Source organism: Pristis pectinata, chromosome 8, assembly GCF_009764475.1.
Source record: "Pristis pectinata isolate sPriPec2 chromosome 8, sPriPec2.1.pri, whole genome shotgun sequence".
Taxonomy (NCBI): Eukaryota; Metazoa; Chordata; class Chondrichthyes; order Rhinopristiformes; family Pristidae; genus Pristis; species Pristis pectinata.
In genome coordinates, this window is record NC_067412.1 from 16,478,368 (window position 1) to 16,492,520 (window position 14,153).

At 38.2% G+C, this 14,153-nt stretch overlaps 1 protein-coding gene across 2 annotated transcripts in view; it reads left to right on the forward strand.

Moving 5' to 3' along the window:
• The first annotated feature begins 25 nt into the window (after positions 1-25).
• Positions 26-14,153, forward strand: part of dcun1d3 (defective in cullin neddylation 1 domain containing 3) — a 38,778-nt gene continuing 24,650 nt past the window's right edge. Inside the window, exon 1 of one of the 2 annotated variants that reach the window (XM_052022439.1) lies at positions 26-468. The gene's annotated coding sequence lies outside the window, so the exon portion shown is untranslated. The remainder of the gene's footprint in view (positions 469-14,153) is intronic. The other variant, XM_052022440.1, reaches the window with a different exon arrangement.

Consider the following 14,153-nt stretch of genomic DNA (forward strand, 5'->3'; position numbering starts at 1 on the left):
AAAAAAAAAGTGGCTGTTTTCACTTTCCTTTCCCTAGGACCAGCGCCGCCTACGTCTTGCGTCACTGTTGTCTGACCACAAGGTTTGATGAGGTAATGCGCAGGCGAAAAGCTGGTGCCCGGCGCAGTAGGAAGTGATGAGGGGAAGTTTCTGTCTCCTTAAATTTTCTGCGGAACGGTGGGTGTTTTCATCCATACATTTCTTGAAATCGTAGTTTCCCAATCAGTTAATGGCGGTTTGAAAGGCATGCCTCTAAAAGGATCGGGGTTATCGACCGAGATGTCGTAAGAAGGCCTACTGCTGGCTTTGCTCTCTCTGGGACGACTAAAGTGGGCGAAGGGAAGCCCGTCGTTGTTCCAGTGCCTGCGTACAACCTCTGACTCTCACCCCGTTAAAACTCAGCAACATCTGTGTTTTGTTCATTCTTCTGCCAAACAGAATGACGACTTGATTGCCCTCCATATTATTGTAAGTTTTTTCGCTTTTCAGATTTAGTATTTGACGAAATTGCATAGAGTGGTAACGATGACAGTTGTTAGTAATTAATCTAAGTCTGTCGAAGTTAACTCTGTGAACAACCAAGCTGTCCTACAATTTTAAGATCTGTCGGACAACTTTTCGTCGGATACTCGGTATTTAAATTTGGTTTAATGAGTTTTAACTCAGGTTTTAGTGACAGTAATTTTAATGTTTTTTCTAAAGCCAACGAAATGGAAAAAGCGACAGCATGTGCCATTACTTTTCCAAAGAGAAACAACGTTGAAAGAAATTGCACGGTTTTGAGCTGTGATTTTATTTTGAAAAGTTCTAAGTGGGAAACTAGAAAGGAAAATGACTTTGATTTCGTCTGATTTTTGTTAAGGATATGGTTCTTGTATTTTTTTTTGGTAGGTTAATTTTCATGATTCTAACTCATTGTAGGTATAACCAATCGTCCTATATGAGATCACTTTATTCTAAAAAGCTACACGTTGTGAAGGTGTGGAAAGAGAAACTAATATTGAGTGGTTTACTGAGAACGTGGTGATACCTGGCCACACCTGTCCAACAGCTGAGAATTTTGTGCTTCTGGGATTATCACCTGCTCCCGGGATTATCACCTGCTCCCAATCATAATACAGATGTTATAATCTCAAACATAAAAATAATGTTATGTTACAGAATTATTTTTTTATATAGTTAAAATCGAGGAACTTGTGTTCATGCATTATTGAGTCAGTATATTGTAGAAATTGCAGCGACTGATTTACTCCCATACAAAAAGAACATTTTTAATACTTTCATAATTTTATGATGCCCTAATCCGTTTGTGAGCAGATTGTTGAACAGATTGTGACAGCCAGTTTGTGCTCAACAAGATCTGCAATGTAGTAATAATAACCAGATTTTCTGTTTTAGTGATATCACATAAGGGATAAATATTGGCTCGATCTCTGGGACATCTCCAACTCCCTGAATTTTCCTTAAAATCTAGTAGATCTTATTTTCAAAACAGTACTACTAATAGTAGAGCAGGAATGCTATCAGAATGGTACTAAAATGCCCAATTGGAAACATGTTGAGACAAGCCCATACCCTTCTGTCTTTGAAACAAGCATACTACCTGTGAGCCATGGTAGAAGCTATATGATAAAATAAATTCATTTTAAATATCCAAAGGTGTTAAGCTCTGGTATACATGTGAAATTAATATGTAGTACTGTAAAGAACTAAGTGTGTAAATTTTCTATGATTTTATGTTTATAGTAGGTTCAGATTTCAGTAAAATGTTCTGGATATTTTTGGACAATAACATATTTGGATTAAACTGCTATTTTACTACTTGAACATGTGCAACTAGTTGAGAGCCATATTAGTGCATTTCCCCTTCATTGGATTGTTCAAGTCTCAACAGTTATTTGCATATTGATTCCCACTTGGGAAATGATCTGGCTTTGGGGATATATGAAAGAGATTAAAAGATGGCTTCTTTCCTACATCATTTCAATGGTTGGAAGAAATTTTTTATGAGCTCAGAAAGGAATGTCAATAAATATTAGAAAACTGGTTTGTTCTAAGAAATACACTTGACCAAACTCAGTTTCACTGATCTAATCTCAATACCAGTCCTGCTGATTTTTAATTTTTATCTAAATTACTGCCAATTCATTGTTGGGATACTGATTTGGGAGAGACTCCAAGCATGGTTTATGTCTGGAAAGTTTCCTATAGTTGCGTATTCTGTAAATTGAGGATAAGAGATGAGAAAAGCTTTATTCTGATGTATCTGATCCATGTTTTACCTAGTGCCAGGCACTGCAGTAAGTAGAGCTGCTGCTTTCAACACATTCAAAATGAACATCTGTTTGTAGTTGAAAAGCCAGTCAGTATATATTTTAATGCTGCATATAATTTACAATGAATGTTTTGTTTGATTAGGGTCTAATATTGGTGTATTAAATTACAATAGAAATGCTGATACGTAATAAGAATTTCAAGAAAGTATAGAACTCAAGCTTGCAACTTGAGCTTTCTCTGAAATAGGACATGCATGGAAAGAATGTTATAAATGAACACCGATAAAGATAAACTACTGAGAATACCTGTTTGTCTAAAGTAGTGATGAGTATAAGGAACCCAGTAGGGACAGAGATGTAAAATGTAACAGTTGTATCAATACCATAGATTAAGCATAAAATTGCAAAATTCATTTAAGAGCCCAGCAGTGACTTCATTTTGACTATAAATCAGACTTCAATCTCATTGCATGTCACATTTCGTGTTTTTCACTGGATTAAATCTCTTAAATAATATTAAATTTAGCAGTAGCCAAACTAGTTGGTTAATTAACAAAACATTGTTTAAACACCTCTCAACAATTTCTAGTTAATGTGGGATGTTAGTTTGCAAAATGGAAGGCGGGGGGGGGAAGGGTGTTGGGAAATCATTTCACTTCATGTAGTTAGAAGGAATAGATATTCAGAAGCCATGCACCAAATCAAAGAAGAAATGTTTTAATTAGAGCAGTCCATTGTTTGAGAGCTTGGTGGGTGACAATACCATCTCTAAAACACACAAATGTGTGCATAGTGTGTCTGACTTTTGTGGTTAGCTTGCTTGTCCTCTCCTGCACCTGACCTTTTGTATTCTTACTCACATTTTTGCACTATGGTCTTATAAAATCACCAATGAAATATCCTTCTTAAATGTTTTGGAGACTGCAGCCTCCTTCACCTTATAATTCCTCCTTTATCTCACGCTTACTGTACATCCATGACTTCCCGAGCTCTGCCACTGGACGGCATGCCTTCAGACATCCAGCATTGTGAAATTCTCCTTTAAATCTCTACAACATCTTTTCCTAGAAAACTATCTATTTGAACTAGGTTTTGTTACTTCATATTTCTTCATGTCAGTTTAATGCTATGTGTAATTTGCAATGTGTTATGCTTAATCAGAGACTAATAGAGGTAAATTTAGTTACAAAAGAAATAATAATCCAAAAGAATGAATGTCATTGTTCTCCAGACAGTGAGAACAGACATTCATGGAAGTTGCAATAAATTGATATGCCATCTCTACTTTATCTAATTTTGTTTTGGTGTTCAGTTTCATTTGTTTGCATCTGTGTTCCAGGTGTTCAGACATTTTGCTTCTATCACAGAAATTGAATGCAAGTTTTGTTGCACTGTTGTTTAACCTGTTGACCAGTAACAGTGCACACTAGGTCATAGGTTGGTAACCAATGCTCAATCCTGGAGAACAGAGTACAACATTCAAAGGTTGTAACATGGATATAGTTTGAGTCAAAGATTTCAGATATATTCAAGACTTGTGGATGGCCATTCCCATATGAAACACATTGGATTTTGACTTTTGACAACAATTCCAAGTAAAAGTAAATTTCATTATTTATTGTCTCCTCTAACAGAAACTTAATATTCAAATAACAAAATAGTGTTTAAGTAAACATATTCACTCCATTAAAATGATTCCTTGTGGAATTTTAAGCAAATCTTTGCGCGCGCACCATGTTATAGTCAACCATTATCTGTTGTTGAACAACTGAATAACAATTGTTGATTTTCACATTTCTGAAGTAACACTGTGGGTGATGGAGTACCAAGCACACACAAAATAAAGGTCTCAATTGAAGGCCTTGCATTGAGAGGAGTTGAATACAATACAAAAGTACCATTATGGATATCGTTCAAAGCATCTATTAAGTATTATTCATGAGGATCTTCTATCTAATTGAAATTGCCTATCCATTTAAAGATTCTGCAGTCCCTCTGGATTGGATTGTAGGGGAAATTAAAAGGAGAATAACTTAAAATCTTGAAGAGGACCAGGAAAAGTATATTTGTAAAGGTTTCCCTTACTAGTGGATGGTGCAAAATAAATCTAGAAATAATTCTAGGTGAAAAGTTGATTAATCCTTAAATTCACATTATTTTATAATTTCTTTCCAGAAGTCTTCAAAATCTTTATTTAATTATCGCCATACATCCAGTGTGATGCATGTTCCTGCATTTATAGGAAGTAATTCCATCCTCTAGTCCTGTGGAAATACTTGTATTCATTTACACACATGATGCTGAAAATCATGAGAAGTCTGCAAACTTCTCATACATTTGATGTTAAGTAGTATGTAGTGTGATGCTCTATTTTGCATCAGTTCAATTAGTTTTTATTAGTTACCAGGCGATAAGATGCAAGAACAAATTTGCACTTGTATAATGTTTTTCAAAACCTCAGCATTTTCCATGGCAATTCACAGCTGAATAGGCAACGAAGACTTGTCACTGTTTTATTGTAGGAAAGCATGACAGCAAGTTTATGTACTTGGTCCCCAAAATTGCAATTAAAATGACTAAATCATTTTGAGTTGTTGCTGAAAAATAATTTTTGGTCTGAAAAACTTCCCTGCACTTATTTGAGCAGGGGTATGCATTCTTTGGGTCTACCTGAGGAATTAGATGGCTTCTCAGTTTGGCTGCATTCACTATTTGGAGCAACTTTCAAGGTAGGTCCTGAAATATTAGATCTGATACTTTTTCCACCTTTAAGAAGTTATGGCAGGTGCAACTTGAAAGTAAGGTCAGTATGGGCATTAAGGTAACTAAAGAGCTTCCTTCCAGGATGGAGGGAAATGGACCTCCTGGAAGACAAAAAAAAAGTCACTCTATACCCAATTTGCTTGGTCAAGCAACAATATGGTGAAATGGGGCTATGCTACAAATCCTGTGACCTATGATTTCTGTGAGAGATCAAAGATAGCCTTTGCTCAAGGCTCGTCCATGCACAGCCTGAGATTTTGCAGGGGCCAACTTGCTACCTTTGCATTTTATCCATGGTGGATAGACGTGAAAAGTTGATCTTATTGAGAGTCTCCTTGAGGAGACAAAGGAAGAAACTAGGGGGACAGTTGATAATGAAAGAAACCCAAGGAATACTCTGAACAGAAAGTAAGCAGATTCTATTCAAGTAGGGCAGTAATTGCAACTTCATTGAGTGGTTCAGAACAAACTATTGCTGCATTGCTATTATGTTGGTTGTGATGCTGCTTGCAAAATAAATTGGGATTTAACACAGCATACAGCTAAAGAAGGACAAATTTACAGGGCTTTAGGGAAAGCATGGTGGGGAAAACTTAGTTGGCTTTTCAAAAGACCTGCCAGTGGACAACAGAATGGTCTCTTTCTGTGCCACATATGTTTATGATTCCATGCACTTTTTTTCTGTTGCCTGCGTGTGATTCAAACTACAATTTTGCGGATGATCCCAATATTTCACTTTCATACTAAGTGCATGTTATCTGGGTTAGGCATTCTAAGGTAAGCATAAGTACTTGTAGACCATATGAACTCATGACTATGTTTTGGTGCTCAGTAAGATACTGGTATTTTCTGTCTACATTCCTACCTAATTATATTGCCCCTTAATTCCTTAAATATCCAAAAATCTATTGATCTCTGCCTTGGATATAGTTGTTGACTGAGTATCCACAGCACTCTAGGATGGAGAATTCCTAAGATTTACCACCTATGAGTAAAGAACTTCTCTTGTCAGACCTAACTGCCTGAAGTAAACTTCCTGAAACACGCCTTTAGCCAGAAGAAACAATGCCTCCATGTCTCTCAGAATCATGTATCATTCAATGAATTCACTTTTAAACATTCTAAGAAAAGACCCGTTCTTCACTTAGGAGAATCTTTTCTCCAGAATTCGTTTAGTGAATCTATGATGCACCACCTCCAAGACAAGAATATCCTTGTTTAGGTACATGTACCAAGACTTTGTACAGTTGCAGCAAGAATAACCCTTGCACTCCTGGTCTCGAATAATAAAAGCCAATACATCATTTGAAGCAGAGTGACACAACTGCTGCCTCAAATTTCCAGTGACCCAGACTCGACCTTTGGTGCTGTGTGTGTGGACTTTGTATTTGTAACTACATGGGTTTCCTCCAGGTGCTCTGGTTTCCTGCCCTAGTGTGTGGGTGAGTGAGTAGTAAAATTGGGTGGGGCATGATTGTGGGGAGACCAAAATAAGGTTAACATAAATAGATGCTTCATGTATGCTGCAGTTTTGGTGGGCAGAATGGTCTGTTTTCATGCTGTGTGACTGACTAAATTTGCCTAAGCCAAAATACTCTAAGTTTTAGAAATCTGAAATTTAAAAAATGTATATCTGAGATGGCATAGATCTGATACATTAAATCTGTTTTCTTTCTCCACACATGCTGCTTGATTTGCTGAATATTTCCAGCACTTCCTGGTTTTATTCTATCAGCTTTCCTGATTGCTGTTCATATCTATCTAAATGTTAATTTTCAATGTTACATGTCACAGACATGCCATAATGATGTAATGGAACAGGAAAATGGCAAAATAGGTGTGGCAATAAATAAAAAGGAGGGACTTTTTTTTAGATATGAAGCTTCGGTAACAATAGGAATAACTACTAAATCAAACCCACTGTTTGGACATGAATATGGATGCATACAGTTGAGAATCTAAAAGATTCCGACATTATCAAGTATTTGAATGTATTATGATTTCACGATTTTATAGGAAAAGGCTCAAAAGGACAAAATACTACATTTTTACAGATCCTTGTGTTAGTAGAATTACAGAATACTTCAGTTATGGAGTATTATGTACAATTTTATTCTTTTTGCCTAAAAAAGAAATACTTGCTGGAGAGGGAGCACATTGCAGATTCATCAGACTAGTTTCTGGGATAGCAGGACTATAATTTGACAAGAAACTGATGAGGCTAGGCCTATATTCTCTAGAGTTTAGGAAAAGGATACATGATTGATTTATGATTGTCACATGTACTGAGATGCAGTGAGAAACTTTTTTTGCATGCCATCCATACAGATCATTTCATCACATCAGTACATTGAGGTAGTACAAGGGATAAGCAAAAACAGAATGCAGAAAAGTGTTACAGTTACAGAGTGCAGTGTTGGCAGACAATAAGGTACAAGGCCGTGATGAGGTAGATTGTGAGGACAAAAATCCATCTCATCATACCAGGGGACCATTCAGTAGTCTTGTAACAATGGGATGAAAGCTGTCCTTGAGCCTGGTGGTATGTGCTTTCAGGCTTTTCTATCTTCTGCCCAATGGGAGAGGGGAGGGAATGTCCAGGGTCAATGGGGTTTTTTGATTATGTTGGCTGCTTTACCGAGGCAGTGAGAAATGTAGACAGTCAATGGAGCAGAAGCTGGCTTACCTGAAGAACATCTCATTTTTCCCACAGTATACTCTATCTGCCAAGTTCTTGCTCACTCACTTAACCTGTATTTCTTTGCAGACTCTTTACTCTTCTCACAATTTGCTAGCCCAAATATTGTTGTATCGCCAGTAATTCTGGCTACAGTACTCTTGGTCCCTTCATTCAAGTGACTAATGTAGATGATTAATATTTGAAGCCTCAGCCTTGTGTCACACCATTAGCTACTGATTGTCAATCTGAAAATGTCCTATTTATTCCAACTGTTTTCTGTTAGCCACACCAATATGTTACCCACACTCCCATGTGCTCTTGTGCAGTATCCTTTTTATGTGGCATCTTATCGAATGCCTTCAGGAAATCCAAACACAGGCAGCCCTCAGGCTATGCAAAGGTTTCATTCCTGAGAACTGTTTGTTAGCCTATTTTTCTGTAAGCCAGAAACATCTGAATTTCTATAGCCACCCATATATCACTCTGCATATACTTCCTCTAATTCTTTCACCCTAACCCTATCCATAATTAACCAATGGAATATATACTCTATCCAGTTTTTAATGAATACCACAAAACATTTTATTATTGCTATCTTAAATTCTTTATACAAATTCTTCCATACATTTTTAAAGTTGGATTTTTTGTAAGTCAGGTGTTCTGTAGCCTGGGGAAAATAAGAATGTACATGTGCTTCTCCAAATGACCTTTCTGAATTGTGAATTGTAGAACAGTTTGACCTCTCTAGCAATGATTATTTTTAACCTATAATTTCACCTGGTGCTCTTTTACACTTTCACTTGGTATTATAGACTAAAGTGTTATAGTAAATATTATAAAGATAGCAGAAGTAAAATTAATTTAGTTATAACATCAGGATTTTTCATTATAAATTGTCATAAGTACCATGTTTTCTGTGAGTGTTGTGATCACAGTCTCTGTTTTAGAATCATTGACTTGATTGTACTTGAGTAGTGATTTATTCTAGTACTACCAATTCAGAAAGTTTTAAATTGAAATATTCATTCACCTCACTATATTTTAGTTGTAATTGGTAGGAATAACTTTATAAATAAACTCCATTCATGAAAAGTTGAGTGTCTTTAGTTTAAGGATGTTCATGGTTTTGACCTTGATTTGAAATCTCATGTCTTGGGCCAAGACTTGGGTAAATGGGGTCCATCACCTGTACTTATTGTTTGGATAACCCATTGCCTTGCACACACCTGGTTTTGAACTTGCTGGTTACAACGTGGTAAGTGAAGCTCAGTATATTGCTAGGGCCTTGCGCAGCAGATCTGGGTCATATGAATGGGCCAAAGGAGCTGCACCCAGTAGCAACTGAGAACAATTTTGATGGGTAAGTCACATACCCCTCACAGTCAGAAGCAATAATGAGTTCCATTTTATGAATTAAACTTTTTTAAAACTCCTCAAAAAATATCATTGCAAATTATAAACCTTTCATGAATAAATGTGCAAAGGATTCATAAGCAGTTTTCCTAGCAAGTTTGAGTGCACTGACAGATTTGCTATCGCCAAGTTCAAGGCTTACACATTTGAGTGTGCATGTGGCAAATTTGTTTATCTGTATAAATATTGACAGTTTGCCATTGACTTGCCAACATTTACATGATGATTTGACCTGTGAGGTTTTGATAATATTTCATCTATTGTACAGCCTATAAGGTGTTAATATTTCATCTGTTGTACAATGATCACTGTGATGTTCATTTGTTTTGACAACTATGTGGATATCTAACCCTAACTTTTAAAGCATTCCTATATTTAGTTATTGTGACTCTTGTACTTGAATACTTTAAAAGGTTACATTAGGAGAAGTAGTATAATAATTGTTATGTTATAGGGAAAAATCAGAAAAACATTAAAGGATAAGATTACTCAGATTGGAAAATAATGGTGGCATTGTGGTGTTACCCTCAAATCATTTTGAAACTCATGGCACTGCGTGTTTTTTTTAATTGATAGAAGCTATTCTGTACAATCTAGTCTGGAAAAATAAACATCAGCATGTTTCAGGTGGACTGTAAATCAAGAACATGAGTAGAAAAAAAAGTCTTTTCTCATTGGAATTGGTTTATTTTTATCACTTGTACTAAGGTACAGTGGAAAAACCTGCCTTGCATACCGTTCGTACAGATCAATTTATTACACAGTGCATTGAGGTAGTACAAGGTAAAACAATACAGAATGCAGAGTAAAGTGTTACAGCTACAGAGAAAGTGCAGTGCAGGTAGACAATAAGGTGCAAGGTCATAACGAGGTAGATTGTGAGGTCAAGAGTCCATTTTATCGTGCTAGGGAACCATTCAATAGTCTTATAACAGTGGGATAGAAGCTGTCCTTGAGGCTGCTGGTATGTGCTTTCAGGCTTTTGTATCTTCTGCCTGAGGGGAGAGAAGGGAATGTCTCGGGTGGGTGGGGTCTTTGATTACGTTGGCTGCTTCACCAAGGTAGGGAGAGATATAGACAGAGTCCATGGAGGGGAGGCTGGTTTCCGTGATGTGCTGAGCTGCGTCCACAACTCTCTGCAGTTTCTTGTGGTCTCGGGCAGAGCAGTTGCCATATCAAGCTATGATGCATCCAGATAGGATGCTTTCTATGGTGCATCGATAAAAGTTGGTGAGTGTCAAAGGGGACATGCCAAATTTTTTTTTTAGCCTCCTGAGGAAGTGGCAAGCTTTCTTGGCTGTGGCATCTATGTGGTTGGACCAAGACAGACTATTGGTGATGTTCAGTCTTAGGAACTTGAAGCTCTCAACCTTCTTGACCTCGGCACCATTGATGTAGGCAGATGTGTGTGCACTGCCCCCTTCTCCCCCCCCCCCTTCCTGAAGTCAATGACCAGCTCTTTTGTTTTGTTGACATTGAGGGAAAGGTTGTTGTCATGACACCATGTCACTAGGTTCTCTGTCTCCTTCCTGTAATCTGACTCATCGTTTTTAGAGATACTACTTACTATGGTCGTATCATCTGCAAACTTGTAGATGGAGTTAGAGCAGAATCTGGCCATGCAGCCATGAGTGTATAGGGAGTAGAGAGCTGAGGATACAGCCTTGTGAGGCACCAGTGTTGAGAATAATCATGCTGGAGGTGTTGCTCCCTATCCTTACTGATTGCAGTCTGTTGGTTGGGAAGTCAAGGATCCAGTTGCAGAGGGAGGTGTTGAGTCCCAGGTCTCAAAGTATGGTGATGAGTTTGCTTGGAATTGTAGTATAAGAAGTGGGGGCTGTAGTCAATAAACAATACTCTAACGTAGGTGTGTTTACTGTCTAGATGCTCCAGAGATGAGTGTAGGGCTAGGGAGATGGCGTCTGCTGTAGACCTGTTTTGATGGTAGACGAGTTGCAGTAGGTCGAGGTTTTCTGGGAGGCTGGAGTTAATGCATGCCATGACCAGCCTCTCGAAGCATCTAATGATGGTGGATGTCAGAGCCACCGGGTGGTAGTCATTAAGGCATGTTACCTTGTTTTTCTTGGGTACCGGGATGATAGTGGTGGTCTTAAAGCAGGTGGGAACCTCAGATTGAAGCAGGAACAGGCAAATATCCCCGCCAGCTGATCTGCACAGGATCTGAGGACACGGCCAGGGACACCATCTGAGCCAGATGCTTTCCGCGAGTTCACTCTCCGGAAGACTGCTCTTGTGTCCTCAACGGACCATGGGTTCAGGTTCATTGGAGGCTGTCGGGGTGGGTGGTGACATACCAATCCCCTTCTGTTCAAAACGTGCATGGAATGTGTTCAGTTCATCACAAAGGATGTGCTGTTGTCAACAACTGCGTTTTGTAGCCTGTTATAGAATGTAAATCCTGCTGCAACTGACAGCTGGTCTGGGATTTGATTTTTGGATGGATATTGTCTCTTGGCATCTCTGTTAGCTTTACGGAGGTCGTATCTTGATTTCTTGTAAAGGTCAGGGTCACCTGATTTGAATGCTGCAGTCCTGGACTTCAGTAGGGAGTGGATCTTCTGGTTCATCGTGGTTTCTGGTTTGGGAACACCCTGATTGTCCTCTTTGATACACAGTCCTCAACACACTTGTTGATAAAGTCCATGATGATGGTGACATACTCATCTGGGCTGGCAGCTGAGTCTTTGAACATGGACCAGTCCACTGACTTAAAGCAGTCATGTAGAAGCTCATCTATTTCCTCAGACCAGCACTGTATGACTTTCTGTACTAGATCCTCCTGTTTCAGCTTGTTTATATGCAGGGAGAAGGAGCACAGCCTGGTGGTCTGATTTACCAAAGTGAGGGTGGGGGTTGTGTTACGAACCAGCAACAAAAGAAACACACCGAGTCATAATTCAGTGTTTAAAAACTACTTTATTAATAACTACTTATGATATTAAGAAAAATAAAAGTAAAAATGTTAGAATGTTAGAAGTAAAAATATTAAACCTTGAACATTAACCCCAAAACTAAACTCGTCGTGTGTGTGTGGCAAAGTCCCAAACTCCAAGTCCAGGAATGGTTATTAAAGTTCAGTTCAGCAAGCCATAAGGTGAAACGTGAGCAAAGGCTTCTTCAACAACCACCGTTGTCTGAAGATAAAACGTAGATGTAGAGAGAACATAGAGAGTAATTACAAAATCCAAATGTTCCACGATGGAACCCAAAGGACACCTCAGTGTTTACTCGGTAGTGACTTCCTCACCCCAAAAAGCATCCGAATCGTGGTCATCCACACAAATAACTATTTCCCTCTACAGGTTAACGACAAAGTGGACTCCACCGGATTACTTCAAAAATCCATACATGGATTGTAGTGACAGACACAGTTATTGTTTCTCATCCATCGATAGAGAAACTAGCAGGCTGGTGTCTATGTCTTTTCACTCTCTCTCTCTCCCCTCTGGCTGACTTCGACTGACTTCTTCAACAACATCATTACGTCCTTTATCTTCTGTTGACGTAAGCACACCACACACACACACACACACACACACACACACACACACACACACACACACACACACACACACAGCACTATGCTCTATCTTAAAGGGACATTCACCTAGTCCGTAACACCTCCCACCTAAAAAGCAATTTTTTCCAAGAAAAAATTTAACCGTGCATACAGTTAGTAATGTTAATAATTATCATTCTACACAATTACAGAATATCAGACTAGTAAAGATACATGTTTCCCATTTAACATTGGGAAAGACAATCAGCAATCACGTTATCTTTGCCTTTAATGTGAGTTATCATGAGATCAAATTCTTGCAGAATTAAACTCCAGTTTAACAGCCTTCTGTTCTTGTTTTTGACTCGGCTCAGAAACATCAATGGGTTATGATCTGTATACACAGTCAGTGGTTTCTGAGCAGTGCAAACATATACACTGAAATGCTGCAAGGCTAAAACAAGTGACAGTAATTCTTTCTCTATGGTGGAATAATTCTTTTGATGCTCATTAAATTTCTTTGAAAAGTAAGCTACAGGATGGTCAATATCATCAAGGTCACCCTTCTGCAACAACACAGCTCCTGCAGCTTCATCACTGGCATCTACTGCTAATGAAAATGGCTTTTCAAAGTCAGGTGATTTGAGCACAGGATGGTAACATAAAATGGCTTTCAGCTTCTCAAATGCTTCTTGACAAGGATCTGTCCAAACAAACTTTACTCCCTTCTTCAGAAGATTAGGTGGGGGGAGAGCAATATCAGCAAAATTTTTACAAAATTTGCTATAATATCCAACCATTCCCAAAAATCTTCTAACAGTTCTCGTACCTGTGGGAACAGGGAACTCAGATATTGCTTGAACTTTTGCCTGAACAGGAGCTAACTTGCCTTGACCTACAACATAACGAAGATACGTCGCAGTGGCATGGCCAAATTCACTTTTAGCCAAGTTAACTGTAAGGTTAGCTTTGGAAAGTCTTTCAAACAACCTTTCTAATGCAGAGGTGTGATCCTCCCATGTATCGTTCCCTGTCACTAAATCGTCAATGTAGGCATCTGTATGTTTTAACCCATGAATCACCAAATTAATCATTCTTTGAAATGTTGCTGGAGCATTTTTCATTCCAAATGGCAAAACATTATATTCATACAATCCAGAAGGGGTTACAAAGGCAGAAATTTCCCTTCCTCTATCTGTTAATGGAATACACCAGTACCCTTTTAATAAGTCAATCTTTGTAAGAAATTTAGTCTTTCCCACCCTGTCTATGCAATCATCCACCCTAGGAATAGGGTAAGCATCTGACTTCGTTACAGCATTCACTTTTCTGTAATCTGTGCAAAATTGAACAGTTCTAGCAGGCTTAGGCACAATAACACAGGGCGAACTCCAGTTTGAAGTGGAATGTCTAATAATATCATTTTCTAACATATATTCAATTTCCTGGTCAACAAGTTTACTCTTTTCCACATTCATCCGATATGGGTGTTGTTTGTTTG